Consider the following 18603-nt stretch of genomic DNA (forward strand, 5'->3'; position numbering starts at 1 on the left):
TGGGAATAAACATGCACATGGTCCAAAAAGACCTTATCGATAAATTAATATTTAAGTTGAAACACAAGAGCCATGCACAAAAGACTCCCAAGATATGTTTTTACCCTAGAGAAGTGATAGCATGTTCCACAAAAGTAAAATTGGGAATGGGTGAAGATTAAATGGTAAAGAGATGTGTTTGCTATTCTGTTCTGCTCATCAAAGTTTTGCTGAGCATGTAATACATGCCAGGCATTTGATCAGGCTGTGAGGGTTGGGGAAGATATGCAGACTACCAAGAAGGTAAAATGAAAACCAAATCACTTTGATATCCATACAAAGAGTTCAATACATTCATCTTATCATTATGTGTCGAACAAAAAGACAGGAATCTGTATATAGGGAGCCTTCAGTATTTTAAGCCCTAGAGGAACATTGTCTCATCATTTAGTGAGACACACACACATACACACACACACACACACACACACACACATATCTGTGTGTGGAGCCTGTAAGAATAAGGAAATTGGATTTGATTGTGGAAAGTTTTCCAGTTTGATGGTTCCCCAGGAGTCCTCTTGATAGACCTTCTGAGAAAACATGAGTGTTTTGTCATTTACATATTACTTGTTGTTAAAACTTACACAAGGTTTTTATTTAAAACAATGCAGCCTATGTATACTACCTGAAAAGTTTAGGTTAATCTGTTGAACATCAAAAATACTTGCATAAGAACTAAGAAGTCATAATATTGCCTTAAGAATTTGTCAAGACAAATATTCCAAGTGATATTAACTTTTTCATTATTAGTAACAATGTGCATTATCTTGATAAGTATCCCTTCTATGAAGGCAATAGGTTACTGACTATTTTTACCATGGAGAATGTTTTCCCAATTTTGTATACATTCAATTTAACTACAATGAAAACCAGGGTTAGCCAGTCTCTTTCACATATTATCCTCTGAATAATAGAACCATTAATCAAGAATTCTCACTGAAATAATTCCCTAGTGTTTTCCAAATTATATAGAATTCATGATTATAGGTTTTCAAAGAACTACTGTGCATAGATATGTGATTACATATATAGAATTCAGAAACTCTGTGCTTGAATTTAAAATTTTCAATACTTCATTTAGGAAGTGAAATCCTTAGAAAAAGAATGAGAGATAGGAGAAAGAATTCCTTGGTGGTTCAGAATGTTCCTTTTTACATCAGACTTAAATTAAGAATCACTAACTTCTTCAAATACCCATGTTTACTAATTGCAAGGGTTCTGATCAACATTTTCCCTGCTTAAAGAACTCTAGTTCCTAACTTCTACAGACTTTTTTTTCCTTCAATTTCAGCTCTTTAAAAGGTAGAAATGATAAAAAGATTGCATGAGTTTCTCCAGAAAGTGTCTCCCATTGATATGTTTATGAGACCATCATCATCAGTAACCAAAGAATAGCATCAAATAGAATGCATTACACATTTGGTTATTTGAATGACTGTGGAATCAAACACAGATTATTTTATAGCATTTATACCAGATAAAGGAGGTCAGAAATAATACATAAGACTGGTCAAGACTAAAATTTTCCAAAGACTCAGTTTACATAAAAATAATTACTAAGATCGATAATATGAGACTATAGGTTTGCATAAATGCTTTAGCTTTTTTGTTACAATATTATCTAAAGTATGCTGTACAAATGAAAATGTAAAAATGATTTTAATCATCTTAAAAAAACAGTCAGTTTTCAGTCACCTTTCTATATTACTTTGAAGATTAGAAGACTCATTTTTTTTTCTTAGTTTCTGGGACAATCATCAAACCTGCATTTACTTTTCTGTATATTTTTAGGTTCTTGATGCTTTCAGTTTAGTTGATCCTTTTCTCACTTTCTATTAATCACTGGTTGACTTTGGTTATTTTTATAGATCTTGTTAGTATTCTATACACACAGTAGCCTAATCAGAGGAAATAAAGTGAACACGTTTTTAATTTCTTACAAATAACATAAGTTCATAAGCACAGCATGTTTTTTTTTTTCATTTTCTGAAATAGCTTGGAATTGGTTTATCTTCTACAATATTTCATAAAATGCAACGATACTGGAAAAATACAAGGTATAGAGACATAAGTTAATTTATTTAACAGGTATAAAAATATTCTCATCATTCATTTAAACTTATTTTATAATGTTTCTTTTTGGCATTCTGTATTTCAGGAGTTATTTCAGAGTATATGTTCCATGGGGAATGACATTATCAAGATGACAGACTAGGAAAACCTGAATCTTCATTTTCCCCAACAAGTACATTCGTCCAACAACTTTTGGACAGATTTCCTTTGTGAAAAACCCAGACACTAGTCAAGAGGCTCTCATGAACCTCAGGTAAGCACGTAAAACCAGTTACTGAAGCCAGTAGGAAAATGTAACATATATTTTTGGCATAAACCCTGCTCAGAAAAACTTCTCCCACCCCTGAGGGGTATCTTTATTTCTGCTGGAGGGAAAAATGAGGCACAACAGGTGCCCAACGTTTTCAGTAGCTATCCAGAGATTGGGATGTTGTTTAAGCTATCTTAACAAGCAAAGTGCATATAGGATGTGATTTTTTTAAGCAACTGGGGCCAGTGAAAACAAAAATGATAATTGAGGCTAGGGTCATCTTTATTTCTTCCCCAGTTCAGCATAGAGATGGCACGTCAAAGGCTGTTATTATGTATATTATTATACATTATATATGTTGTGCAATATAACATATTGCGATCTCATGCACACAAGCATGCACGTACCCCACACCACTACAGACTCAAAATTCAGAACATTTTTATTATTAGAAAAAGTTTCTCTTGCCACTTTGCAGTACATCACTCTCTGTACATGTGGTCTGTACAGGCAATCACTGCTCAGGGAAGGGTTGGTATGCGTTTGTTTGCAGTCTCTAGACTTAAATATAAATAGAAATGTGCAGCATTTATTTCTGGCCTTCTTTACTTAATATAATCATTTTAAGGTTTATCCATGCTCTTATATGAGTTAGTAATTACTTCCTTCCATTGATAAGAATTTTTTTTCAGTGAATGAATGCACATTTTGTTTATTATTTCACCTATTGATGGAAACTTGCATTGCTTTCAGTCTTTGGTGTGAATTAAGCTGCTACTAACATTCATTTACAACTCTTAGAAAGAAATATGCATTCATGTTCTTTGAGTAAATACTTAAAAGTAAAATGTTTGGGTTAAAGTTGTGAAATACACTTAAATATTTTCAAAACAAACAGTTTTCCAGAATAACTTTATGATTCCATGTACCTTGCTGCTGCATGTGCCAGTTAATTTTCCCCCACATCTTAAAATATGTTTTTAGTTAGGTTTTTCTGTAATCTTATCTTTGGTAGTTTTACTTTTTGTTAACATGGTGACTTGTGGAAAGTGTTGACTTGTACCCTGTTCTCTGATTGCCTTGTGGCTGTGTCTGTACTGGGGACTTTCTATGCAAAGGCACAGATCAAGATGTACCAGTTCCTATGGTGACACCAGCCTGAGCGGACTCTATACAAAGGCACAAAGCTATATTATTTAAGACTTTGAGTTCAGGCACCAACACCCAGGGATAGTGAATTCTGAGCATAACAAAATAACCTTAATGTCTCCCCAGTCCCATGTCCTTCAGTTTCCTTGCTTTGCAGAAAATTTTCCATACATAAACTTTTGATGATAAAACCTATATAATAAATGTGGTCTACAATCTCTGAATAATTACTCCTCCCATCAGAGGTTAATTTTCCACCTAGCCCCAGCTATATCTCTCAGTTACCTATCACCCAGTTTTCCTGAATTAACCATGGTGGCTGAGAGGTAGGGTAATGGCCAGGACCAGGACTAATGATATGGAGCATATCTTCACGTGTTTATATGCAACTCATGTCTTCTTTTGTAAAGCGACTTTACAAAACTTTATTCACATTTTATTTACCTTTATTTATAATCATTCTTCTTACATATCAGCTTTTTCTTTTATAAAATATATCAAATGTGCATTTTTTGCATTCTGGGTTTTGTCTATAAACTATCTCAATGAACTTTTTGGAAAGCAATATTTTTTATTTTGACTAAATTTAATTTTATCAGTGTTTTTCTTCATAATTTTCTCTGATGTTCCATTAGAAAACTTTTGACTATTTCCTCAAGTTCAGAAAGGTTTTCTTTCTATTTTACTGTTGAATTCTTTGAGTTTTTTTCTTTTTTTTTTTTTTTGCATATTCTGGATTATTCATTTGTTTCTTTAGTCAGATGCAAAAACTGTTTGCCCAGTATAGTCTGCTGAAGAATTAGCCTTGCATTTTCTTCTAGTTATTTTAACGTTTCATATCTTGTATTTGCCTGTAATCTATTTGTATGAGTACATGGTAAGAAATAAGGTTATATTGTCATATAGTAAGAGAGAAGGTTCTAGTATCATTGTAACACATGTTGACATCCAGTTTTCTAGAACCATTTATCCAAGAGCATTTCCTTGTCCACAATCTTGCCAAATTCAATTACTATAGATTTGTAGTATCTTCTGGGAATTCAAGTAGTATTATATCTCAAGTTGTGTGTTTTTTTTTCTTTTTTTGCTCACAAGTGACTTGGTTATTCAAGATATTTTGGGGAATCCATACAAATTAGGGAATTTTTTTTCTATTTTTTGTGATATATGACAGTGGTATTTTGATGGAAATTGCAATAAATGGGTAAGTTGATTCATGTATTGTGGATATTTTAAAAATATTAAATTTTCTGATTTCATGAAAATGGTATATTTTTCTATTTATTTATGTATTCTTCAATTTATTTGATACATAAATGTCTTGTAGTTTAATACAGATGACATTGTATTTAAAAATGCATAACTTCTTTAGCTTTCTATTTTCTTTATCAAAATATTTTCCTGGGGCTGGGGATGTGGCTCAAGCGGTAGCGCGCTCGCCTGGCATGCGTGCGGCCCGGGTTCGATCCTCAGCACCACATACCAACAAAGATGTTGTGTCCGCCAAGAACTAAAAAATAAATATTAAAAATTCTCTAAAAAAAAAAAAAAAAAATATTTTCCTATTCTAGTTATTCACATCACCACATCTATTTTTAATCCATTTGTCAATTTCTAAGCATGAATATTAAAAGTATGGATCAAATAGTCATTCAATATTAAAACTCAGACTTCTAAATATTGTCTTTTAATAAAAAGTTATGGATTTTTCTTTAGATATCTACTTTTTTTAACAATGTTGTATAATTTTTATTATAAAAATCTCACATATTAGTTTATAGTTTCATTTTTGTAGGATTTTATTATTATTTACTTTTTAATTTCAAACTACTTGTTATACATAAATGTATAATTAATGATTAAATTTTTAATAATTTTTTATAATTAATTTATAAGTTGGTATTTGTTCCTCTCATTCTGTTAATTTTATTCTTCTCATTACATTATATGTTTCTAAATTTTTCCAAAAATATGAACTGAAAGTAAAAAAGTTTTCATTTTTTATTTCTAATTATTGTAGATTTTAATTACTTATTTATCTTTTTATTGCAAAGGCTAATGATATCCAGAGCCATACTCATTAGAAATGGTAAAAATATGCTTTCCCAACTTGTTTCTAAGATTAGAAAATAATTTATTTAAATTGTTGTTAGCTTCAGATGTTTTTTACTATATTATGAAATATTTTTTTTGGTATATTTCATTTTCTAAGAGTTTTAACTATGAAAAACTGTGAAATTATTCAAATGCTGTTTCTGCACCATTTTTAAATAGTATTGCTTCCTCCCTTTATTGTGGCAATGCTTAATTGGTTTAATAAATTTGCTGTGAATTTTCATAGATTTTTATTATGTCTAACCTATATTATCTATTTCTAATTTATTTAGTACATGGTGAAAAGGCATTTATTTTAATCATTATTTTCTTCAAGCTAAATATAAAAATAGAATAAGTAAATAAATAAAGATAATAACAGATAATGGTATACTATTATTCAGTTTATACACATACCATGCTGCTTAGTAAAGTATAACTCCTTGTATTTATCATAGTAGAATTAGTGACTATGGTTACCATACAATATTTTAATTGCAAGTGTCATACTGAGATAATTTTTTGAAAGTCTAACTGAGGCTTCCAATATGACATAATATTGTTAAAGAAAAGAATGAAAGCTAAAAACTAAAAAAAATCACTATGGTAACTTTATTTTTCCCAATTTTCATATTGAAAATATCTATGCAAAATTGTTAAAAATAGGAATTTTCAATTATATGCTATTTTAGCTACCATGATAAACTCAATTTGATTACTCTATTTCAAACATGCTCATTTTTATTCATAACAGTTATTACAATTTTTATCATGTGAAAGATTGGGACAATAAGTTCCCTTGCCAAGCATTGAGGATAAATGTATTTTGTATTTGGAAACCACTGTTTGCCCAGATATAGCATGTGCAGATTTTTATTAAAATTCCATTCTGTACTTCAAGGTATACAGTTGTAAATAGAAAGCAGCTACAGAGCTAGGTGCTTTCATTTTCCAATCCCCTTTACTCTGTCATAAGCTTACTGAATAACAGCTGTACCGCCTCAATGTGCTTTCTCTTCTAACATCTCTACACAAAGGATAATAATTTCTAAAGATACAAGTGCCATGATTTGGAAACATCCTGTGTTCTTGAATCACTGAAAGAAAACCACTAACCAGCAAAGAACAAAATGTTGTGGGAGAAGGAAAAAAAAAACTGTTGTCTTTTAGTTTTATTCACTATTGAATTGGATTATACAGCAGATAAGTATAGGTTAACTAAAGAGATACAACATAGGGATGCTAAAAATGAAAATATTCTAATTCTGTGTTATTCACGGAGTATTGGTTGAGGTTAAACAAGATAATGGAAGAGACTCAAATTGTTCTTGGCTGCATGTTTCAATGAATTACTACTGTGATTACAATATAATAAAAATATTTTTGAAGTATTTTTCACATCAGTCACTTTTGAAGGTGCCAAGGATGCAATTAGGATAGGTAGATACAAAATGTAGTTGTAAACTATGTATAAACAATGTGACCAAGTGAAACTAATTTTGACTACATGTGCCATGACACAATCTCAAATTATCACTCAAAGGTGAAAATTGTACCCATCAGTATTCAACACTTGGTAACTTAACTACAATTGTAAACTAAACAATATTTTTTGTATTTCATATTTTATTGGTACATTATGATTATACATTATATTATAATTTATTGTGACATATTTGTATATATGCACGATATAACAATATACTTTGGCTAATGTTATTCTAAATCAAACAATTTGATTGCTTTCATAAAAATAATATCTAAAAAATTGAACACTAAGAAATAATTTAATTATAAATAAATGTAACATATGTGTCTGATTTAAACTACTTTTATAAATAAAAAATGAGCATGAAAATAGAATAATCATGATAGAAGATGATAATTTATATTGGGTTGCAGAGAAGGTCTCATTATTTGAGTAGTATTTTATTAGGACAAACTGATAAGAGCTACAAGTTGTTTTTGGAAAAAAAAACTTTGGGCATAGGGAAACAAAAGAACAAAATATTTGATAATCCTATGTGCTTGACTCATATGAAAAGCAAAAATGTCAATGAATAGAAAACAGTGATGAAGGCAGACAGTATTAGAGAATGTTCTAAATAATAGAGAACTCTGATAAGTTTTTAGGTCCATGGATTTTAACTTTAATAAAAGAAATGCTATGAGATGATTTTCCATGATAAAATATTTCAAGAAATAGGTAGTATGCAATATTTTCTGATATTACTGATAAGTAATGATAAATAGTAAGAATTGGCTCGGACTCTAAAAATTTGAATTAAGTCATTAGTGTTTCCCTGTGAAATAAAATTTGGCTATGAAAATAAAAAGGAGTCCATCATTAAATAGCAGCTATTCTGATCCCATCAAAACTATTATACTTTGTTTATGGCATTTTATATAATAGATTTTATATTTCTAAGCAAAATCAAATTTGTTTTACTGAGAATAGTGCCATATTGACTAAAAAAGACAATGCTTGGCGTGTTTGAGCTATTTTTCCAGATAAGAACAGGAATCTAAAGAACAGAATGGTTAATCTAACAAACTGATTTGTATGTAGTAAGTTTGGCAATTCAAGCCTAGACACAAAACAATTCACTAAGATTATAAAGATATATAATGCCTATAGCTATTTGTTCCGGTAAATAGACCCAAAAGAAATGTTGAACATTTTCTTGCTGAGAGGTAAAAACTATAAGAGTATATACAAGCTTTCTGGTAGAAAATACGTGGGTTTTTTTAATGTAATGGCACATGGAGAAACATAATGTTGTAATCAGAAAATATAAATTTTGGCATCAAAATCAAAGATGGCAAACTGAGTCTGTTACAAATTGTGGTCGCCAAGTGAGTCATGTAACCAACAGAATCAAGACACTGGTTTCCTGGGTATCCTTGAAGTGTTTTATGTTTTTCAAGATTGCCCACCTTGCCAATAGCACATAGCAGGTTTTACTTTGTTTGGCAGACATAAATTTGAGTGGAGTACTTTATCAGTGTCTACTCTTTTCCAAAGGCCATGAGCAAACTCTTACCCAGAAAACACAATTGCTAGGACTCAATACAAGAATGTGATCTGAGTTTTATGTGCAGACATCAGTCAGAATTATGACATGCCAAAGGCCTGGTTACAATGGATTACAGCTGGAAGCCACTTTTCAGATATGGATTATCATTTTTTTTGTACCCAAATGAACAACAGAACTGAGAGACATGTTTTTGCCACGCAAAAAAATAAAAAAGTAGAAAGACATAAGTACAGATATTCTTTATTCTCGCCTCTCTCACAATTAATGTCCCACAGCTTTAAAGTTCCAATATCTCTTATGGACATACACAGGTAGATCAAGAACAATAACAGATTTCTTAGGGAAAACCTAAATATTTGTGAAATCACAAATAAACAAACTAACAATATATGAAAAATGGGTGATTCCTAGGACAATAATATAACTGGAGGTAATACTTAACCAAATTTTTAATTAATCAATCAATCAATCAAAATCACATAAGAAAAAAGTCATTTGTTCATTCATTTATTGCTTCAAAATAAACCATGTTGTTTTAAAAACGATACCCACATTATTGCTGGATTTTACATGGCTGTTACTTCTTTATAACATAGATATGAAAAAGAAAGATAATTTAAATTTTCCCAAAATTCTAAGTTTTATGCATAAATTTATATATTTAATCCAAACATGGAAGTTAAAGTGTATATGGCTTATTATTTGGAAAGAAAGAGGATTGCTGCATCAACTTTACCTGAATGTTTGGTCTTGGATGTACAGCGTTCAGAATAAAACAACAACAACAACAAAATAAGGTAGGTTAAGGTATAACTTTATGGTTTTTACCATATACTTGGTGCAGTTTTGTTAAGAACAAATAAGACATAGCAAGGTGTGGTGGAACACACCTGTAATCCCAGTGGCCCCAGAGGCTGATACAGGAGGATTTTAACTCAATGAGACCCTGTCTCTAAATTAAGGATAAAATAGGGCTGGGGATGTGGCTCAGTGGTTGCATTCCTCTGAGTTCAATCCTGGTACATCCCACCCCACCAAAAAAAAAAAAAAAAAGGAAAAAAAAGAACAAACAAGATATAATTTTAGTCAACATATGATTAATTATTAAAATGATTCTAAAAGTTATTAACGCTAAAGATCAGAGCTCACAGATGAACAATGCAGTGTATCATGAGTAACAAATGAGTTAGAAAAATAACAAGTAATCTACAAGGTAGGGAAAAACATAAACAGCAAATAGTTAAGCTTGCAAACCTATTTCAACCATTACTAATGTACCATTGAGACTACTTAACAACAATATAAAGATAAATATAAAAGGTAATTATAAGAAAACATCAAATTTATTAAAATATTTTTCAATTCAGATAACACCTAAGTTTATAGCTTTTTTTATAGTTTTTTTCACCCTAGAGGGCTTAGAAGCAATGATTTTCCACTATCAACAAGCCTCCATAATGTCCAGATATTGCTTTTCATGCCATTCCCAAACTAAAAGAACCAGAGGTCTCAGGAGAAATGGCTTATTATTGTCAGATAGTAGGAAAATACTAAAAAATAACAGGAAAAAAAAAGGGGGATGTATAATAGAAACACAAAAGTCAAGTTTACAGAACTCCAATTGTTGAAGCTGGAATAATTTGATACATATAATAAACAAAATAATAGTTATATTATAAACTAAAATAAGAAATGAATGTCCCTATTATCACAATGACATAAATAAATTATTGAATATATAAATATATACCAAAGAATAGATGTCTTTACTGCATAAGAATTTCAAATAAATTATATAAGAAACAAATAAGGAAATAAACAATTGACTGGTTCATGTGTACTTTTAAAATAATGACTTGCAAATATTATTCAATCTCCAAACTATTAAGTAAAATTTCATTTCTTGTACAACTAAAAGTTGCAAGAGTCTTATCTTCCTTTTAGTATTCAAGAAATAGGTATTAGACTTAGTCTAAACTTGTCCTATGTTAACAAAAATATTACTAAATAGAAGGCAAACTCACAAATCTGTTTTTACTTCAATAGTGTTCTTTTTCTATGACAGATAAAATAATATTAAGTATCAGACATGCTTTGTAGTATTTCCGTGCACTTTAAATTTTACATAATACACAAAAAAAGAAAGTTTAAAATTAAGTTGAATTTATTGGAAAAGGGTCAATGAGTCATAGCAAATGTAGACATTTCTCACTTAAATAGTCTCTGCATGGCCACTTAAACAATTCTCTTCCTTCAAACACGTTCATAATCATCATTGAAATTTAGTTCTAATAAGTGTAATTGGTTTGCTATTGCTGAGCACATGTGCACTATAACTGCAGAATTGAAAATGTATCACCCTAATCATAGTGTATAACATTATCAATGTGATTAAAATATTACATAATTATTCTCATGAATTGAAGAATCATCCTTAAAATAATATGCAACCTCAAAATAAATGAGGTGAATTGCAAATATGATGCCAGGCTAAATTGAATAAATTCTTAATTTGACAACGTTTAAGTTCCTTTTCAATTCAAATTTCAATTTAAATTAGTTTAATTAAGTTTTGTCTTCATAAAAATGTTACATTATTATAACCCTTTATTAGGAAGGAGATTACAATTTTGTCCTTTATATGAACCAATATCACCAGTAGAACTCTCTCGAATTTGTTTGCTAAAACATATTCTTGAGATAGTTAACAGTTGAAACCAAGATGTTATTTGTCCTTCTAAACACTAAACAATATTATATGGATAAAGTTCAACAGGTCATTGTTCTAGTGATTATACATTAAAATTTAAGGCCTGTTTTACCTATGACTCAATAAGTAATATGCCACCTGTCATCCAGGTACTTGAATATTAGACATTTAGTAAATTCTTGATATTTTGTTTAATTGTGTAAGTACTGCTGGTATGTCTCTGTTAGTGTCCCATCACTGAAAAAAAAAAAACTGTGATCAAAACAACTTAAAAGGAGAGAAAATTCTATTGTCTTTAATGGTTTCACTCCATGGTTGGTTGGCTCTGTTGCTTTTGTGCCTGTGGTAAGGCAGAACTGTGGGAGGAGGCCATCCTTGCACAGGTGATTTGAGTTACCTCCCTGGCTGGGTGAGAGGCGCTTAGATACAGCTGTGTCAGAGCTATTCCCCTCCCTTTTCCAAGTCACAGGGCTTGTCCATGCAGAGGCATGCCTGGCCACTGCCCCGAAGACCCAATTGTCGCCCCTGACCTTGGGATGCTTCCCCCCTTAACATTCATTGGATGAGATTTCCCCCGGAAGTTTTTGTTCCCCAATAGAAGCTCACTCTCTGTCTTGCTCTCTCTCTCTCTCTTACTAGTCTCTTCTATAAACCTGGCCACTGCATTAGGTGGCTGGAGGCGGGAGCTAGGAGAAGCCATCTTGGAGCTGATATTAAAGGTAATGAGAGTCTTGTCTCTTTAATTTAAAACTCCCTAGCAATTACTTATGAACATAACCTTCTTTCATGAAGCCAGCGCTGGTCACATGGCAGACAGAACATCATGGCAGGGAGCTCATGGTGGGGCAGAATGCTCACCTCATGGAAACCCAGAAACAAGAAGAGAAAGAGAAAGGTGTGAGTCCTAATATTGCCTTCAAGGTCTTGCCCTCTGGTACTTAACTTTCTCTCACTGGCCCCATATTTTAAAGTTCCACCAGTTTCCAATAGTGCCACCAGTTAGGCACCAATTCTTAGCCTATGGATCTTTAGGAGTCATTTAAGATTCAAACCATAGAAATCTCCCAGTAAATTTCAATTCAAAATTCAAAACCGTGTTTACCATCCACCCCTTTGGCCCACAACTTTCATTATATAGTGCAAATAGTTCTCATTAACACTTGGCTATTTAGATTGTTTATTTGTTCCAAGTTCAGTAAGTGAAAAAAAAATTTCCCAATGGAAGCAATTAATATTTTAGCTAAAAATATTTGAAATAACCAAATAAAATTTTCAAGGTCATAGTAATTTAAATGAAGGAGTTTAGAATGTTAAAGTAAGAGTGAACCTTTGAACTCAAGTAATATAACTATTTACTTTCAGTGTTTCCTTTGCAAATTATAAATACAACTAAGAATTTTACAATTATGCAATTCTTTTTGTTATTTCCCTTTTGGCTGGTGAAATTAATTTAAAATTTGCTTTAGCCAGTATTTCATTTTAATAATAATAATATGTTTAGATTTTAATTAAAGGCACAGTTGGTATGAATTTTGACTCAAATATATTTCAATTACTTAATATCAATATTTCTTCACAAAAATAATGCAGTAGTTTATTACCTCTCAGTGATTTTCCACCTTGAGCAGACACTGCTCTTTTTAGTGTGAATTCATTTTTTATTACTCTTAGTGAAAAACTGTATTTATGGGTGATGTATTAAGAAAAGTAACTGAAGAATCACTCCAACTGAATCATTACTCTTTGCTAGCATCACAGAGCCATACTTCACCTTAGGTTCCAGTAAAATTGGAGAGACTCAAAGAGTACACAAGTCATAGAATCTTCAGAAATATTATTAGATTTTTGATGCTAGTCCTTTGCTAAAATATACTTTCTAAATAAGAAAAAAAGGCTAACTCTATGACACCTGCCAAAGTCAATATCTGTCCACATCACAATAACTCATGCCAATAGTTAGAGCCTGCACGTGGATACCATTGTCAGTAGAAATCACTCTAAATCACTCCCCCTTCCTCCCTCTCCCTCTTTTTTCTCCACCCCCCCTCTCTCTCTCTCCCTCTCCCTCTCGCTTTCTCTCTCTCTCTCTCTCTCTCTCTCTCTCTCTCTCTCTCAATATTTTAGAATGTATTGTTAACTGGTCCAATATCAGACTCCAAAAAATGGATTGACTATTTCTTGAGAATCTACTATAAATTAAGTCCTCACTTGGCAAATAGAGGATACATCTATTGTTATGTATAGTCTAGGTGACTATTATGGAATGATAAAGCCATAAAAAATATACAATTTGTATTTTAAATAGTTAAAGTTTCTTATACGTGGTATGAGCAAGTGGAAGAGTTGATTTGAAAGCCCTAAGGCAGGAATATGGTTGGTTGCTTTCCAAGCATGAAGAAAGCCCTTTAAGAGAGAGTAGAAGGAGTAAAGCAATTGACAATAAAATCAGATAGCTTTATTAGTCTCAGAGATTCAGATCAGAACCAATATTAATGCCCAGGAAAAAACATATATTTTCTACTTAATTTCACTATTGAGAATGATGTGGAAGAGAAAATAGAGAAAGAATGGTTAATTGGAGCAGAGGTGCAGCTACATAGGAGGATTGACTTCTAGTGTCCTGAAGCACAGTAGGATAACCATGGTTGACAACAATGATGATGATTACCATGGGTATCAAACCTAAGGTTTTACACATGCTAAGCATGTGCTGTATCACTGAGCTACACCTCACGGGACAACAATTGATTGAATATTCAAAATGGCCAGTAGAGAGGATTTTGAATGTTTGCAACACAAAGAAATGATAAATATTTGAGGTATAGGCCAATTACCCTCATCTGATGACTACCATAGTATTCATATATTGAAATGTTGCACCATACCCCAGAAAAATATGAAATTTTATGTGTCAGTTAAAAACAAATCACTGCACTGATTATTATTATTATTATTATTTTTTGGCTGAGAAGCTTTTTAGTTTGAATCCATCTGATTTATTGATTCTTGAATTTAATCCTTGTGCTATAGAGGTGTTATTAAGGAAGTCGGGGGGTCTAATCTGACATGATGAAGATTTGGGCCTACTTTTACTTTCTATTGGACGCAGGGTCTCTGATTTAACTCCTAAGTCCTTGATCCACTTTGAGTTGAGTTTTGTGCATGGTGAGAGATATGGGTTTAGTTTCACATTTTGTTGCATATGGATTTCCAGTTTTCCCAGCACCATTTTTGAAGAGGGTATCTTTTCTCCAATGTATGTTTTTGGCACCATTGTATAATATAAGACAACTGTATTTATGTGGGTTAGTCTCCGTGTCCTCTATTTGATACCATTGGTCTACCAATTTCTTTTGGTGTGAATACCATGCTGTTTTTGTTACTATTGCTCTGCAGTACACTTTAAGATCTGGTATAGTGATGCCACCTGCTTCACTCTTCTTGCTGAGGATTGCTTTAGCTATTCTGGGTCTCTTATTTTTCCAGATGAATTTCATGACTGCTTTTTCTATTTCTATGAGAAATGTTATTGGGATTTTGATTGGAATTGCATTAAATCTGTATAGTGCTTTTGGTAGTATGGACATTTTGATAACATTAATTCTGCCTATCCAAGAGGAAGTTATATCTTTCCATCTTCCATCTTATAAGGTCTTCTTTGATTTCTTTCTTTAGTGTCCTGTGGTTTTTGTTGTATAGGTCTTTTACCTCTTTTGTTAAGTTCATTCCCAAGTTTTTTTTTTTTTTTTTTTGAGGCTATTGTAAATGGGGTAGATTTTCTTATTTCCATTTCAGAGGATTTGTCACTGATATACAGAAATGACTTTTTTTTTAAATGGGTGTTGATTTTATATCCTGTTAATTAGCTGAATTCATTTACTAGTTCAGGAAGTCTTGTGGCGGAACTTTTTGGGTCTTCTAGGTATTGAATCATATCATCAGCAAATAGTGCCAATTTGAGTTCTTCTTTTCCTATCATATATCTTTAATTTCTTTTGTCTAACTGTTCTGGCCAGTGTTTCAAGAACTATATTAAATAGAAATGGTGAAAGAGGGCATCCCTGTCTTGTTCCACTTTTTAGAGGAAATGCCTTCAGTTTTTCTCCATTTAGAATGATGTTGGCCTGGGACTTAGCGTAGATAGCCTTTATAATTTTGAGATATTTTCCTGTTATCCCTAATTTTTCTAGTGTTTTGAACGTGAGAGGATGCTGTACTTTGTCAAACACTTTTTCTATGTCTAATGAGATAACTCTATGATTCTTATCTTTAAGTCTATTGATGTGATGAATTATATTTATTGATTCCGTATGTTGAACTAATCTTGCATCCCTGGGATGAACCCCACTTGATCGTGGTGCATGATCTTTTTGATATATTTTTGTTTTCAATTTGCCAGAATTTTATTTTTTTTCCAATTTATGTCCTTTATTTGTTTATTTATTTATTTTAATTTATTTTATTTTTTTTAATTAGTTGTTCAAAACATTACAAAGTTCTTGACATATCATATTTCATACATTTGATTCAAGCAGATTATGAGCTCCCATTTTTACCCTATATACATAATGCAGATTCACATCGGTTACACATCCACTTTTTTACCTACTGCCATACTAGTGTATGTTGTATTCTGCTGCCTTTCCTAACCTCTACTATCCCTCCTCCCCTCCCCTTCCCTCCCCTACCATCCACTCCCTTCCTGTTTTCTCTCCCTACCCCATCTACTGTAATTCATTTTTCTCTCTTGTTTTTTTCCCCCTTTCCCCTCACTTCCTCTTATATGTAATTTTGTGTAACAATTAGGGTCTCCTTCCTTTACCATGCAATTTCCCTTCTCTCTCTCTTTCCCTCCCCCCTCTCATCCCTGTTTAGTGGTGATCTTCTCATGCTCTTCCTCTCTATTCTGTTCTTAGTTGCTCTCCTTATATCAAAGAAGATATTTGGCATTTATTTTTTAGGGATTGGCTAGCTTCACTTAGCATAATTTGCTCTAGTGCCATCCATTTCCCTGCAAATTCCATGATTTTGTCATTTTTTAGTGCAGAGTAATACTCCACTGTGTATAAATGCCACATTTTTTTTTTATCCATTCATCTATTGAAGGGCATCTAGGTTGGTTCCACAGACTAGCTATTGTGAATTGTGCTGCTATGAACATTGTTGTAGCTGTGTCCCTATAGCACGCTCTTTTAAGGTCTTTAGGGAATAGTCCAAGAAGGGAAATAGCTGGGTCAAATGGTGGTTCCATTCCCAGCTTTCCAAGGAATCTCCATACTGCTTTCCAAATTGGCCGCACCAATTTGCAGTCCCACCAGCAATGTACAAGTGTACCCTTTTCCCCACATCCTCGCCAGCACTTGTTGTTGTTTGACTTCCTAATGGCTGCCAATCTTACTGGAGTGAGATGGTATCTTAGGGTGGTTTTGATTTGCATTTCTCTGACTGCTAGAGATGGTAAGCATTTTTTCATGTACTTGTTGATTAATTGTATGTCCTCCTCTGAGAAGTATCTGTTCAGGTCCTTGGCCCATTTGTTGATTGGGTTATTTGTTTTCTTATTGTTTAATTTTTTGAGTTCTTTGTATACTCTGGATATTAGGGCTCTATCTGAAGTGTGAGGAGTAAAAATTTGTTCCCAGGATGTAGGCTCCCTATTTACCTCTCTTATTGTTTCTCTTGCTGAGAAAAAACTTTTCAGTTTAAGTAAGTCCCATTTGTTGATTCTTGTTATTAACTCTTATTTTGAGAATATTTGCATTAGAGATGTTGGTCTGAAGTTTTCTTTTTTTGATGTGTCTTTGCCTCATTTTGGAATCAGGGTGATATTGGCCCTCATAGAATTAGTTTGGAAGTGCTCCCTCTTTTCTTATTTCCTGAAATAAATTGAAGGATATTGGTATTATTTCTTCTTTAAAGGTCTTGTAGAACTCAGCTGTGTATCAATCCAGTCCTGGGATTTTCTTATTTGGTAGGCTTCCAATGATGTCTTCTATTTCATTGCTTAACATTGGTCTGTTTAAATTGTGTATATCATGCTGATTCAATTTGGCCAAATCATACAACTTAAGATATTTAATGCCTTTGATATATTCTATTTTATTGGAATACAAGTTTTCAAAATAATTTCTAGTTATCTTCTGTATTTCTGTAGTGTCTCTTGTGATATTACCTTTTTCATCATATATGTTAGTAATTTGAGTTTTCTCACTCATTCTCTTCATTAGCATAGCTAGGAGTCTGTCAATTTTTTTATTTTTTAAAAAAAAAACTAAAAAAGCTAGACATCAAAAAACAAATAACCCAATCAATAAATGAGCCAAGGAACTGAATAGATACTTCTCAGAAGATGATATACAATCAATCAAAAATATATGAAAAAAAATGTTCATCATCTCTAGCAATTAGAGAAATGCAAATCAAAACTACTCTATATTTTAGCTCACTCCAGTCAGAATAGCAGCTATTGAGAATACAAACAACAATAATGTTGGTGAGGATATGGGGGAAAAGGCACACTCATACATTTCTGGTGGGACTGCAAATTGGTACAGCCAATATAATATGGAAAGCAGTCTGGAGATTCCTTGAAAAACTTGGAATGGAACCACCATTTGACCCAACTATTCCACTCCTCAGTCTGTACCTAAAGGACTTAAAAACAGCATACTACAGGGACACAGCCACATCAATGTTTATAGCAGCACAATTCACAATAGCTAAATTGTGGAACCAACCTAGATGCCCTTCAGTAGATGAATTGATAAAGAAAATGTGGTATATGTACACAATGGAATATTATTCAACAATAAAAGAGAATAAAATCATGGCCTTTGCAGGTAAATGGATGAAGTTGGAGAGATAATGCTGATTGAAATTAGCCAATCCCCCAAAACCAAATGTTGAATGTTTTCTCTGATATAAGGAGACTGATTCATAGTGGAGGAGGGAGAGAGAGCATGGGAGGAATAGATGAACTGTAGATAGGGCCAAGGGGTTGGAGAGAAAGGGAAGAGGCCTGGGGTTAGAAATGGTAGTGGAATGAAATGGAAATCATTTCCCAAAGTATATGTACGAAGACATGAATGGTGTGAATATACTTTGTATAGAACCAGAGATACAAAAACATGTGCTCTAAGTGTCATATGAATTTTATTGCATTCCACTATCATATATAGCAAATTAGAATAAAAAAATTTAAAAAATTGTCATGCCCCTAAATCATCAAAAAAATTGCTTACCCTTTG

The sequence above is a fragment of the Ictidomys tridecemlineatus genome, chromosome 9 (genome assembly GCF_052094955.1).
Source record: "Ictidomys tridecemlineatus isolate mIctTri1 chromosome 9, mIctTri1.hap1, whole genome shotgun sequence".
Lineage (NCBI taxonomy): Eukaryota > Metazoa > Chordata > Mammalia > Rodentia > Sciuridae > Ictidomys > Ictidomys tridecemlineatus.